Source organism: Dipteris shenzhenensis, chromosome 5 (assembly GCF_047967505.1).
Source record: "Dipteris shenzhenensis isolate YYH24624 ecotype China chromosome 5, Dip_SZ_1.0, whole genome shotgun sequence".
Taxonomy (NCBI): domain Eukaryota; kingdom Viridiplantae; phylum Streptophyta; class Polypodiopsida; order Gleicheniales; family Dipteridaceae; genus Dipteris; species Dipteris shenzhenensis.
Genome location: NC_141600.1, coordinates 27,760,754 through 27,774,006, shown reverse-complemented (window position 1 = coordinate 27,774,006; position 13,253 = coordinate 27,760,754).

Here is a 13,253-nt window from a genome sequence, read left to right as displayed (position 1 = left end):
TGCAAGATGTTTTGTTCCTCTCTCTTTACCTTGTGAGTTAGAAAAAGATATGGGTGATTGGCAAAAGATATTCATTGTTGAAAAACCAAATGTCAAGTTTGCACATCAATTTCTTCATTTTGAGTTGCATTTTGCTAGTATTAGTTTAACAACTCTTCCCTTTAAATCCATTTTGGATGTCATCTATGTACAGAAGCTAGATTTTATGGTGATGGAAGTTTGCACTTGTCTCTTCTGTATTTCTTTTTCATATGGGAGCTATGTCTCAGGAGTATATGGTATTTATCATGCAATTGGGCTAGGACAAGAACATTGAGTACATTGCATTGAAAAGGTTAGACAAAATGTGTTGGATATATTTCTTTTGGTCCTCTTAAAAGCTTGGGAGAGCATGAGACTAGATTAGTTGTCATCTTTTGGATCTCTCATATGGACATAAGTGCATGATTGCAATTGACACATAAAGGTATGATTTTTTATATGGGTGTGGAGAACTTTCCATTGTAAAATGGTGATCTATTCAAACAAATGGTAGCATAGCTTTCAATAGATGCTAGTGATGATTGTTTAATATACTCTTTTGGTGAACTTTCCTTATGACATAAGTAGACTATTCTTGATGGGTTTTTAAAATACTATTAATAGCTCATTACAAGTGGGATGGGGTTTTTACACAATTAAAATACTATTAATTGATGGGTTTTTTACACAAGGTTAGTGTCACTAGTTTAAGCAAATACCAACCATCCAAGGAAATGCAACTAGGACTATCAAATACGAGTACTGAACCCCTTGCTTTGCACGGGCAAAGATTTTCTAGAATCAAGGAAATGGATCGGCTAAAAAGTAATTGAGAAATGACCAATGCCAAAACAAATGCATGTTTCAAACACTCAAAGCTCCTTTTGGTACATTCATTGATTGATTCTTAATTGCTAATCAATTCACCTTGTGTCCTCTTCAAGGTTTGATTTAGTCATGATGCGTGTTGTTGATGGTCAGAAACTTGGATTATCTTTTAAAATTCTAGCTAAGTCTTAACCCATGGCTCTCAAACCTTCCATCTCATCTTTTCATTCCATTGAACTTCCATCTCCTCCTCCCTTCCAAAGCTGAACTTCCATCTCCTCTATTCCATTGACCTTCTATCTCCTCCTTCCTACCAAAGTTGCCTCTTGTCTTTCCATGTCCTCCTCACTCAAAGCATGTCTCTTCTCTTTCCACCTCCTCCCCTTTGCAAGCCTCCACCCAGCCTCCACCCAAGAGCTCCTTCAACACTTATTTTATTAATCTTGGACTTGTCAATGTAGAAATTCATTTTTACATATACTTTTGGACTAGTTTTCGAATAAAGAAAAAACCCAATCTTCAAAGCACAGGTGAAAACATAAAAATAAGTAAATTTTTTGATATTTTTGAAGGAGATGAAACTAAAATTATAAAATTTAATGCAACCTAGATAAGTTACACAAAAAAATAAGATTCAACAGTTTTAAGGAAACTCTCACAATATTTATAAAGGTGTTGAATACTAAGCAAAGATAAAGTTTGTATCAAACCTGAGGGTGGCCATTATGACTTTATCATTAACCTCTTTTCCTCGATATCTTAGGATTTAAAAATCTTCTGGACCAAATGATAGATATTAAGGTTGTTGTCCAATCACAACGTGAATATCAAAGTTGCTTCCTATTTCTTATAGCTTGGATAAATCTTCATAATTCTTAGCTGTGAGCCACGCCATCATCATATCCTCTAAGTTCCCATAGAAGCGAGGTAGTTGACTCTCTATATCAGGAAAATCTTTCGGTGATCCTTTTATTGTCATAAATATTTCACTTTCAATTTTTCCAGCAATCACCATATCAATTAAACTTGAAGGAAATATTGTGGCCTTCCTGACTTCAAATCCATGTGAACTCATTTCTTCTTCCTTCCCCTCTATTGTCTGTATAAAATACAGAGTCTTATGAGATCGATAGTAGAATATCCTTTTTTGAGAAGATCTTTGAAAAGATATCCCATCTGTAATAGGATGACCTCCCAATTAGGCGGTTGCAAGTATTCAAACATAGTAATCAAAAGACTTCCACTTTTTGGAGGACATTCATAGATTTTGGAGTGCACTTGATGATGAGAGGACCTATGGATTTCTTTCTCATCTAGCATGAGACGCAAACTCTTGGAAGTCCCCCTTATGTTATGTTGTAGAGACTGGTCAAGATATCGACTCCGCTTGCATATAAGAGGAATGATTTGAGGCATTGGATCTTTAATCCACATTCTCTCTTGCTTGTCTTGGATGCATACACACCATTGTAGATCTTGAAATCAGAGGCATAAACTTTCTCCAAAGTGTTATGTGCATGAGCTGAAGTGGGAAGTGGATCCTGACTTGAACATAAGTAATTGGAGTTTTCTTCACTTGTCTTCTTTCTATGATGTTCCTTTGTTTGCATGAGCTTATAGGTGGGAAGAGGATCCTGAATTGAACATAAGTGATTGAAGTACGAATGGAAGAGGGCCTTCACACACCAATACCCACAAAATTTGGATCCATTTTTATGACTCTGTCCCACTATGGGATATGTTGAAGGGTGGTTGCTGCGATGCTGGCGCATCTCACTCTTGTTGATGGTAAGTGGCCACAATTAGATATTGTTCATTATACGAGTAGCCTGAACCATCTACGATGGGTTAGAGACTTGCTCTGCTGGGTCTCAAGGTGCTTGTGCTAAAATGTAATTAATTTCAATAAATAGAATATCAAATAAAGGCACCATGTAGGTTGGTTGTAGGATAGTAAAGGCGAAGCATAGATGGCAAATCTCCAAATTAAAAAGCTACGCTTTCCACATATGCATGAAATTTGTGTTTCAATTAATGGGATTTTTTAATGACATGAAATTTTGATCGAGGTATCGAGGAGAAGGTGAAGACACACACGCGCGCGCGCGCGCACACACACACACACACACACACACACACACACAAACACACACCCTCCATCTATTCTAAAACTCCCTTATCACATTGTGATGATTTTGAGACTTGTCGGTTTTCTTATCTACTGTTTTCTTTAAATCATCATGTGGTTAGGGCCTCCCTTATTGCATTGTGATGATTTCAAGACCTGTCATATTTTTCTTATTTATTTTTTAATTTAAATCATCACAACATAATTAGGGACCCTCCATTGATCAAGAAACTTTTGGTCATGATTTTGAGTCTTGTCGTGTTTTTCTTATTTGCTTTTTCATTTAGATCATGACAACGTGCTTAGGTCCCCTTCCTTGATCATGAAACTCTCTTATCATGGTGTGATGAGTTTGAGACTTGTCGGGCCTTTCTTATTTGCTTTTTAGTTCATATAATCACAATGCAATTAGGGCCCCTCCATCAATCCGGAAACTCTCTTATCACATTGTGATGAATTTGAGACCTGTCAAATTTTCTTATTCACATTTTCATTTATTTCACTACAACATGATTATGGACCCTCCATTGATTTGGCTCCCCTCAGCATGTTGTGTTTATTGGGTTTATCTTATTGCATTTCTCATGCAGTTGTGATGGTTTTGAAGCCCGTGACCCCTTTATTTTATGATCATACTTGTAGATGGCTCCATTACAGATCTATGGTTTGCTAGATTCTCTAGAAGAAAAGCTTTGTCAGGTTTCTTCAAAAAGTACAACAAGATCATTGCCATTTGGAGATATCATGGATGTTCGACTGTAACTTATGCCTTGAAAAAAATTTTGGCTTAGCAGCCTCTTGTCTTGAAGAGAAAGAGTAAGAATTCCAAGTGGTTACTTTAAGTGGTGCTGTGGTGTTTGGAAATGACAAATTGTTGCACGTTAATGACATCATGCAATCTGATGTTATGAGACACAAGTTAAACAAGACTCCTTCCTTTGTCCTGGCGGGGAGAAAATGAAGATGACAGAAAAAAATTGTACAATCCACAACAACAAATGTCATGTTCCCAATTATTATTATTGCTTCATGTGCTACTTGCATGTTATTCTTGATAGGTGATGATAAAGGTAAAGAGACAAGAGAGCAGCAAATGGATTGCCTAAAAGTGGAACATGAAGTTGGAGATAAAGGAGATTTAGTTATAATCTTGCTGAAGAAAGACAGCTTGGTGAGCAATTCAATATATTGATGCTATGCAAAGAGACACCCTAGTCTCGATCAATGAGGAGGTCACCACCACAAATGAGAGAGAGGGTGTGATGCTCATATATTATCGATATTATACCCAATATTTGTCATTATGTTTTAGATGATTGCATACAAAGAGGATTTTATCAAATGAGATAAGGGCGACCATGTTTGTGGCTTGGGAAATGACTCCTTATTGGGACATCTCATCAGTGGATGAAATTTCCAAGGTGATTATGTTTTACACTTGAAGTTTTCAAAGAACAAACTAGCTTTCCTCTATTTGTGCTCAAGACACTGTCTAGATATCTTGGGGGGTGTCCCATGAGGGGGATTTAGAGAAATATATTCTTTTGGAGAAACAACTAGTACCTTTAATTTTTGGCCAAGGCCCCAGAATGTACTCTTTGAGGAGAAATTGTTACTTAGCATACATTGCATATGCATGCTGTCATGTTGTGGGATCAATGATCTTGGGATGCTGGCTGACTTTGGTAAAGAAGAATTGATTAGATTTAACAAAGAGAGTTTACCAAGGGCTCATCACGACGAGATGAAAAAGTTAAGCCTTCATTTTCAAAAAGGAAAATGCTTGATGTAGAAGAGCCAAATCAAGAAGAATAGGTGGAAAGATTGTAATTAAAAAAATGGAGGTACTATAATTTAAAGTATGGAAAAATCATGATTTAAATCATGGAGGGGTTGTAATTTACATCATGGAGACTTGTATTTCATACATTTCTGTATTAAATCATGGATCATTAAAGATTTTGGAACATTTAAACCCTCTTCTTCCATACCATGTCTTGTACAAATGTTTGTAACAGGATCTCTTGTTAAAAAGATGCATTTAAGGTAATCCTAATTAAGAGGTGATACACAATCCCATAATGTAAGCTTCAATGAAATGATTTATTTCTTAGTAATGATATTTTTACAATTTGTTATTTCTACTTGGCAGTCCTACTATATTAGCAAGCCTCGTATACATGTCTAGCTATATTCTATAATCATTCTATAATTTCTTGCAAGCTCTACGCTTGCATTGTTCACCATGTGTTCTCTTTATCTCCATGCTTTCTTTTTTCTTTTCTATAGTTGAGGGTGCCTTATCCAAACAAGAATTAATACTCTACTCAGCTGCTATTGTAGTTGTTTTAGTGTCCTCCTTCAAAATCTCTTCACATGCCATTGCAATATCTATTATAGAAAATATTCAACTAGTATCAAATGAATTACCTTGAATTTAACAATAGTCTTGAATCAAGGTTGATTTCATTTATGGCTTCTTAAAGGAAAGATTTAATTCTTAAGCTCTCACTACTTGTGTTAAGGATTTTACCATCAAGTTTTTCTACTCTCTCTTTTTGTCCTCTTTCTGATAAAGGTGTTGAATCCTTTCTCTTTAGCCATTTTGATCCCTATCTCTTCTTACTTTGTAGGAAAGTGGTGAGGTGATCATCATCTATTTCTTCCAATGCTATAGGGATGTCAAAAGTGGTCTTCAAGGTGCTACACATCTCACATGGGATTGTGTCTAGGCCTTCATTGTGTTCTATATCTCTCATGGGATTATGAACCTCATGAAGAGGAACTCCCTTATCACCAAGGCTTGTGATTGGATGCCTCTAAAAATTAAAATCTTGCAAATAGTAGATTTCTTATACTGTTAGGTAGGTAGGTCTAATTCATATATAGCACAGTGGTTGTTATAAATGAATTGATCACTATATTTTGTATTGATCTCTACCAGAATAAGTGGTGACCTCAATAGTTACAGAATTGTTTTCATACATTCTTGTATGTGATGGTCCCACTCCATCTCTTCTGCACGTTCCAAGCTTAGTCCTCCTTTCTTTCACATTTAGTGATAGAGAATATGTATTGATGATGCATTTGGAATGAAGTACATTTTGACATGGTAAATCAATAGGTCGACATACTTGCCACCGCTACTCTATGAACTAGCACTGCTATGCTAGGAGTGCTTGCACTTAGGACTTAGCAATGCTAGTGCTTAGCACATAAAGTATTTAGCAATACTAGCACTTGGCACTTAGCACTTAGCACTTACCAATGTTATCACTTAGTAAGATTAGCACTTAGCACTTAACAATGCTAGCACTTATCACTTAGCAATGATAGCACTTAGCAATGCTAGCACTTACCACTTAGCAATGTTGGCATTTAGCACTTGGCATTTAGGAATGCTAGCACATACTTTGTTTATAGATACATATTTATGGATCATCTTCCAAATTGCTACATCTACTATGTTGGTGATACTCTCATATGTGATCAAATAAATCATGTTTGGTGGCATTAACTCTAGTAGAGACATGCGCTAAAAAATATCTAAAATTTTGACAATTGACTTTGAAATGCAAAAGACATCAGTAATGTATAATTGAATAATGAAAATAAAATGTAGATATTTGATCCAAGTGAAAAAAACACACATGCAAAGGTATTATACATCAACAAAATAGAAAAGCAACATCAAGAACAACTAAAAAAAAGGTGACGTTGAACCTCCCATCATGAATTTTGCATGGGGGAGATTAAATATGTACGGATCTCATGTCATGATTGAAATATTGATTTTGAGGGAAGGTCTTGAGGAACCGTCTCTACATCATATGCGCAAAACTGTGTAGTATTATAAACTATGCACTAACACTCAAAGAGTGGTAAAAGCGCAAAACTGTGTAGTATTATAAACTATGCACTAACACTCAAAGAGTGGTAAAAATGCAGATAGGGTCAACCTTAGCCCTATAGCTAAAAGGTTGTGAGAGGGTGTATATAAGTTCTAACCCTAGCCCTAGCCCTAGCCTATCCTTAAACCTAAAAGTTCTAACCCTAACTCTAACCCTAGCCCTAGCCCTAGCCTACCCCTAAACCTAAAAGTTTGGGAGAGGGTGTATATATTCAATACTTTTCAACTAACAGTAGTGTATATGTAGTCAATACTAGTGTATAGGGTGTACATATTCAATACTTTTCAACTAATAATAGTGTATAGGTAGTCACTTGTGTGTGTGCTCCTAGGTCTCTCTCCTTCATCTCTAGTTTGACACCTCCTCCTCACTAATTTGGCATATCGTTGCTCACCTTGGTAGTATATTATACACAAAGACACGTGTTAGACATGAGAGTCTACATAACTGCGTGGAAACTTGTCAAGATTGACTAAATCATATTCAGAGGAGTATTATCATCAATTGCCAAAACTAAGGCATCATGTTTTCTATTGAGATTGCTACAAACTTAAAACACAGGATGGTGGGAGGAGAAAAAGTCAAGGTGCGATGGTGGTATGTCAAAGCCAAGTAAAGGGCCTCACACAATAGGGAGGAAAACGTCAAGTTTTTTGAACTCATGTAAAGGCGATGGGTAGTACCTCACATTCAGAATGATATAAATACGTGTTGAGGTCTAGAGCCATATGTTATAGAGTCTCTTTTCTCTCCAAACAGATTTCACTTTTGCCTTCATCTAAATTCCTTCCTTCTTCTATGCAAGTTATTTTTCAAGTACAATTTTATTTTGCATTTTTGCACTCTTGCGTTGAGCATCACTCAATCAAAATTTTGGAAATGAAATTGCCCCTCCACGTAGAAGACAAAGAGGCCATGGGGTGATACCCATATCGTAGCATGCATTCATGCTTTTGGCATTAACATTTGGTGATCTTGTTGGGGAGTATAAATCACACGTGATGGAGAAACTAGTTGAGTGCAAGTGATTCAAGTATAGTGTACAATGGAGCCACTAAACAAAAGATAAGAAAGACAACTAAGAAACTATTGAATGTGAGTGGTGTATGATAGTGCCCCTGAACAAAAGATTAAGAAGAAAACTAAGATATTCATAGCAGTGAGAGGGATTGTTCATGGGAGCTAATGATAGAACATGAATCTTTGATAGAGGGACATGAGTAGGCAAACTAGCTTACCATCATCGTAAATGCCAAGAGGCTAAAGGTTCACTTGTGAGGGGGTATTGTTCTTCTCATGTGACTGATGGGCCAAATCAAAGAAATGTAAGTTCTTGTCCAAAGTGTGAGCCCCAGAGCAAGCCTAATAGCCACAAGAATCCTCAATATGAAGACCTTGAGGAAGACCTAGAAAGGTCCTCTCTATTAGTGGCATCTTTATCAGATTCATCTCTTCTCATACACTTCCCTCTAAATGGTTCTCACAATCTTGTTTTCCCTTTTCACTTTGCATGTAGGCTCAACCCATCTCCCTTGAGCACCCTCCCCTTGCATAATAACAAGTACTCATCCCTGCTTTTACTCCTCTTCCACCACCAAAGGAACCCTTATCTTAGGCATATCATGTGCTTCTAGTGTGGGGAATATGGATAGCTCCAAGGTAGATGGGTCAATGTTTTCTTGGATGTAGCCAATCATGAAACTATTTTCAGGGCCATTTTGGTCAGCAATTGCTTAGAGCTTAAAGGCCAATAGATTACATCTAGCGACCATAATAACCATTCAAATATAAAAGTTAATAACAATGCATACTGAGAGCCTCAAATTGAACAAAAAGAGATTACATAAATGTAATAAAAACTCAGCAATTGCTGAGAGGCTTAGTGACCAAAACATTACATCCACCGAGGCAAAAGATTGCTGAGAGCCTTAGAGGCCAAAAGATTATATCTAGCCTTTGCTGAGTGGTTAACAACCCAACTTGTTGCATTAAATTTTTTAGGGAGCTAATGGAAGAGACGATGGAGAGGCAAAAGACCATGCACATTGCCAGGACTCAGATTACGCCCCCCTCAACAACAAGTCGAGAGTACTCTGTTGTGAAAATCCTGAGGCCTTCATTGACATCTAGGGGGAACCCATACAGCACAACCATGAAGAGCCTGGGGAGAAGGGGGAGAGAGAGAGAGAGAGAGAGAGAGAGAGAGAGAGAGAGAGAGAGAGAGAGATGCGATGAGATTATCTAAGTCCATTGGAGAACCAATAGGATCTGTAGAACAAAGGGATTCTATGAAAAAATTACATATTGCACCTCTTAAAATAGCTATAAACAATAATTCATGTCTTTGCATTCCCAAGCATGCTTGCATGGTAGGTGTGCTTGGTCCACGACTTTACTATGGTGTTTGAACACCTCCTTGATCTAAGCTCTTATCCTCTTTGATGATTGGTCAAAGAGGTTTGAAAGTCTCTATATGTGGATAGCCTTAATTCATATTTCTCCTTGATGTGATGATGGGCTTGATAGGTGAGGATTGTGTGGCATTTGTGCTCTATAACTCATGATGGGAGTAGGCCACAAACACGATCCTCTTGTGCATGTTTTCGAAGCTACCAATCTCTACTTGGAGTTCATGGGAACTGGTTTCTAGCTATAATATTGTTGAGATTAGTACATCAGGTTGTCTAGAGGGTCTAAAATCCACCTTCAAATGATTGGTGGAATTGGATATTGGATAGGGGTTGGATGTGGATGATGGAGACTCCGTTCCTATTTATTGGGTGGTTTCCTCCATTGCATTGTGGATCACACCTTAGCCTTGTTTGATAAGGTTGATAGCTAATACTACCTTATGTGTTGGCTCTTATTGTTGATCTCACCATCACCTCTCTCCATCTCCTCCCTCGTGAGCATCTTCTTAGACTCTTTGAGCACTCTTGTTTCTTAGCATGGTATTAGAGCCCTAGGCTCTTCTCTGAGTTTTCTCCCTCTTGCTTGTGATTTTAATTTCCTATTCTTCAGCCAACTTGGACGTTTCTCTCTTCCATCTCCTTCTCTTCAATGTTATATTGCGTGGAGAAGTGCTCGAAGACCTTACATTCAAAGGCTATTGAAAAAGACGTTACGTTTGCCATTTCCGGTTAAAGCTCTATCTTTGTTGTTGTTTTATAGGTTGTCATAAGGACCTTCTTTATATCTAGGAAGTCTTGTATGGCTGCACTTGGGACTTCATTCTCTGTGTTGCTATGGTTTATGGCCTCCTGGAATGTTTTTTTCTTTTCTAAGAAGCCAACGTAGGGAATAGGCTCGAAATAAGGCACACTCCTTAATCATTCTGAGCTACTCTGTCATAGCCATTCATGTAATCTTATATTGGCTGAGTACATTGCCTTACGAGGGCTTCCAGTGCTGTTCTTGCGATACATAATTGGTGGGAACGTATCTTCTTCTGCGCATCCACATTCTTTTAGCTGCTGAGTCATGGTGAGGTGCCAGGAGCCTTTCAGCCATTGTGCCACCTCATTGACATTCAAGGAACATCTTGCTCTTTTTGTACTGATAATTTTTGGTGTCATGTTCTAAACAATTTTGGGATCATACAAAATTGACCTGCTCGACATTCATTTGCTATGTGGCCATTCATCTTGTATTTGTGACACAAGACCTTGCCCTTCTCCGGGTCCCTCAAATGCCTATTTCTTTTAGGAGCTTCTTGATATTGTCCTGCATGGGGTCCTTCTTTGTTACCTTGTCTTGTTCCTTCTATGTCTTCCTCACTCTCTACTTCTTAGATGGGAGGTTTCTTTTTCTTTTTGGACTCTATGTTCCCATTTTCTAGTGCAATCACTCATTGGCGAAATTTATCACATGTCATCATCTGGTACACTATCCCCTTATTGTGTAGCTTCAATCCAAGGTGAGGCCACTCAACAACCATAGCCTTAAGGTGCCAACTTGTTTGGAAATTTTTTGAGATGATTAGTCAACACCCTCATGCCTTGGTTGCAAAGTCATTTACATTCTCCTTTTGCTTGCTCGAGATTGTCGAGATTTTGTAATACATCTTCCTTGTGGAATTTGGATTAGAACCTTTGCTCAAACTTAGCCTTTAACTCATCCCATGCCGTTAAATTTCCATCGTGATATTGGTCACACCATTTGATGGTCTTCTTGGTGAACGTGGTGGGGAAGTACATTAAGTACTCATGTTGACAAATGTGCTGCAAGATCACTGCTTTCTTAGGAAAATTTGCACATGGGATCAGGGATTCTCTCCCGCTTCCCATTGAAGTTTTGGGACTCATATCCTCATTTCTTGTTATAGAAGATTCTTTTCTCCATCTCCTTGGACACTAAGGTGGTCATCTCTATATATGCCTCTTTCATTTCTCTTCTTTTGTCTTTTTCACTCTCCATTTTTGCCTTATTTACCTATTTTGATCTTCTTGCAAAGGTTATAAGGATCCAATTCTCTGTCACTACCAAAACTTGCTCTCACATGCAAGGTGAAGAAGGAAAGGGATATTGTGAGATTTGATAAAAGGGTAGTGTACGAGCCAAGGTGAATGAGATGAAGATGCCACCAATAGAGAAGACCTTTCTTGGTCTTCCTCAAGGTCTCTATAATGAGGAGATAGGTATGCTTGTAGAACTCCTCTTTGAGGCCTCATCTTGATATTGGGGCTCACACTATGGAGCAGAAGAAGCATTTCTTTCAATTGACCTATCATTCATGAGTTGAGTAGTACCCCCTCACAAGTGATAGTCCCACCATGACTGCCAAAACAAAGAGATAATAAAATGAGATTAGGTTCTCTCAATGATGGTATGCCAAATGAGTGAAAATGACTACTTAGCTGCTATCAATGTACCTAAAGACTAGACAAAACATGCAACCATCATATCGTGGATTTATTAACACATTCTTACATATCCACATGCTAGCACCTATGGCTGTCTATTGGCTTACGTGGTCTTTAATGCACTTTGGGCAGCTTTGGGTTGCTGACCCTGTGCAATTTATCCATGTGGCATTCTTTGGAGTGCTGGCCTTGATTTGGTCAGTGCCTTGATTGGTGCTTCGAGGTTCATCCACAGGGGGTGTTTGAGGTGGTGGCCTTCACCCTCGCATACACGGAGTGGTCCATGGAAAAATACAAAGAGTTGGAGGAGGCCCATACAGTTGACACATGTACTAGGGGGTTTCTATCCCAAAGAAATATGTACCATTGGAGAGCCTTGAATATATTAACCCCTTGAGCCCTCCATAGTAATCCCCTCCTGAGGCTTTTGGAGAGCTGTGGACCATACGCATCGCTATGGGACGACGGGCTTGGAGACCCCATACCCATTGCGAGACCATTGCCATGTGGTCGTGTGACGCCAAAAATTGATATTTTTTATTTGGCATTGGTATTGTTTTTCTCTATGTTTGATAAGAGTTTGAGTATCAGGTGATAGCGTAGTGGCTCTCACTTATTTCTATTTTCTAAGATATTGTATGGGATTGAGAGGATGAGTGGAATGGATCATTGTAAATACCATGTGTATGAATGATAAATACCTTAGTATGGGTTGAGAGTTATTTGAAGAGTGAGTCATATACAGAGGTGGGCTCATGTCCATGTGTTCCAATAATATAAGAAAGGCCACATGCCAAGCGTGTGGAAGGCATGTGGAGGAGTGTGGAGTCAAGAGAAATCCTTCTAGAATTCCTATGTGGAATAAGGAGGATGTGGACATATGGAACAGAGAGGATCCCTATGGGCTCCATGTGGGGAGACTCTTGACTTTATCAATATTTTAAAAGTCTTGAGTATCTTTTGATGGGACACATGGCAAGAGTAGCCAAAAAGGACATGGATGGTGGCATATGGGCTTATGTGATTGATGGGGAAAGAAATCTATAGGCAACAATTGTAATTGGGTGAGGGAGGGTGACAAAATCTCTATAAAAGGAGCCCTCCTCTCTATTGTTCATCATCTCTTCCACCATTAGGCCTCATGTTGTTGTAGCTCTAGTCTCTTCAAGCCTCTTCCATGAGCCTTCTCTCCCTCTTGTAGATATCCTCTTATGTAGACTCTTGAGTCCATCTCTCTCTAGTTCATTCTCTCTCTATGAATAGTCTTGGAGCTTTCGCTCCCTCTTGTACATATGAAACCTCTTCTTCTTCCTTGTGTTTATAGTATTTTGAGTTGCATTAGAGTGGAGTCTCACTCTATTGGTAATGAAGGTCACTTCAGGTTCTCTCTCTTGAGTGTCTCTTCACTTTTTCCATTGCTTTCTCTTCCAAACTGTTCAGAAGTGTTGTCTATTCGACTACTCATTGCACATACATGGTTTATCTATTTCCCAAGCCACAAAG